Here is a 2134-nt window from a genome sequence, read left to right on the forward strand (position 1 = left end):
AGGAAATGTTGAAGTAAAACGTTAGTGTTGGGGAAAAGGGGTATTTATATTGAGAAGAAATTTGCTTCACTTTATTATATGGGCTAATTTTAAAAAAAATTAGATTGATGCGTCAATAGGTCCACTAAGGTGAAACCCAAGCTTTTGTTTTTATTTTTAATTTAGTTTTTGTTTTTCTCATTTGACTCAAAATTTTACATATACTAATTTAGGTCTGGTTTAGATCGATCAACTGCTACCTATCAAATTCAAATTTTTACTTTTATAAGAAGAAAATTTGGCATTTAGCATATGTCAGTTTTGTTTCACCTGAAATATTATTTTATTCTTTGTTGCCCTAACCTTTCCGACATTGGGTCTAAAGGGTATTTTGTCCCTTTTCAAAATAGATATTGGTTCTGCCCCTGTTAATGTAGTAAGGCTGTCACATGGATTTTTAGTTGACTTTAGGACACTTTATCATGATATTTTGAGCTTCATGTCCAGACTCATGGGGTTAATTCTCCAAATTCTTTGTCTACGCACTTCATGCATGTTTTCTTTAGCCTCTGCCAAGGGTTTTTGACTCGGTGCGGTGTCATTAGGGCTAGCTCCTAATACATATCCTTCGTGGCATATCTTATGCAACGTATCTGTGTGTTTATGCACGTGGGGTCTTACTTTTCTAAGTAAGATTTTATTTTTTGTTGCATTATATATGTCTAGGTCTCATAAGTTAACGTGTTGGTAGCATAGCTCAAACTCAAACGACACTTAGTTTGACATATGATATTAATTGGGAAACGTGCATTACTCAACGATTTGTTTGGATGGATAATGTTGTTTATTCTGTTATTATCAGATCTTGTAGGATCGTTCTAAGCATGGGTTGAGTTAGCATTCATCACTTCTTATGACAAGTGTTAGCCTCTTCTGGTTCTCGAAACAGGAACAGCTCAGTGACCCCGTCAAGATCCTACGAAAAGACCATTAGCTCTTGCAGTGCACGAACTGAATATAGATATATGCATAGGCAACACCTTATAGTTTCTACGTAGAACTAGGAATAATGTGTAATTAGGAATATGACCCACTTGGATGGGACGGTTTAAAAATTTTTCTTTAATTAGACAGCATTTGTTGAACATTTGAGTGCCCTAATGATATTAGAATTGAACAAATTTGATCTCATTGGATTCTTCTTAATGAGACACTTGATTTGATTATAATCTTACAGGTTCAACAACTGTTTGAACTTCCAAAAATATCTGAAAAACTTCTAAAAGCTATTTAATAGCTTGATCTAAGCTTGATTTGGCTTGGATTAGATTAATTTTGGTACCATTACATTTGTCTCATCAAGCAGGTCAGATTGTATTATACAAAGTTACTCTTAATCAATGTTTTGCAAAAAAGATTGTCTCAAAATTCGTGTCATACCTTGAGATTGATGTTAAGTATTGAAAATTTATTGATGATTTATAATATTTAAGTACTGATTGTTAATTGAGATCATATTTTTGAACTGCATAATTTAAAAAAAAATGTAATTTTATTTATATTAATTAATTCCACCCTCTGTTAATACAAATAATTTAATTAAATTGAAATCTCTATTTGCATTATAAGTTTTAATTAATCTCACAGCTAATTTTAAGGATTTGTTACATAAAAACAATTTGTAATTTTAGTTATTGCTCTACTTACAATTACAATAATTATTCATTATTATTTAATGTTTTTATTTTTAGTCTTGACAATTTAATAAATTAAATACATTATCACAGTTATATTTTTAATTTGCTATGTTTATAAAATACAAGGAATCATTTTAACCTCTTTGATCATATGAATAATATAATAAAGTAATATTTATAATTAACATTATTATCTAGCATATAAATTTTAATTAAGTAATCATATGCACATAATATTTCAATATAGCATCAAGACATGCCAACTAATTAAAATTAGGGGCATTTACATACATAGCATGCATTTCTCATGTATTTACATTTCTCACACATAAAATTTCATATGCATTAAGGGCCTGTTTGGGACAGCTGCAGCTTATTGGATAATCTGATGATAAGCTGATTAAAAATAATTTGCTGATAAGTTAGGTGCGGTAGCTATTACAAATTTTTATTTTTTT

The sequence above is a fragment of the Phalaenopsis equestris genome, unplaced genomic scaffold (assembly GCF_001263595.1).
Source record: "Phalaenopsis equestris unplaced genomic scaffold, ASM126359v1 Scaffold000002, whole genome shotgun sequence".
NCBI classification, from domain to species: Eukaryota; Viridiplantae; Streptophyta; class Magnoliopsida; order Asparagales; family Orchidaceae; genus Phalaenopsis; species Phalaenopsis equestris.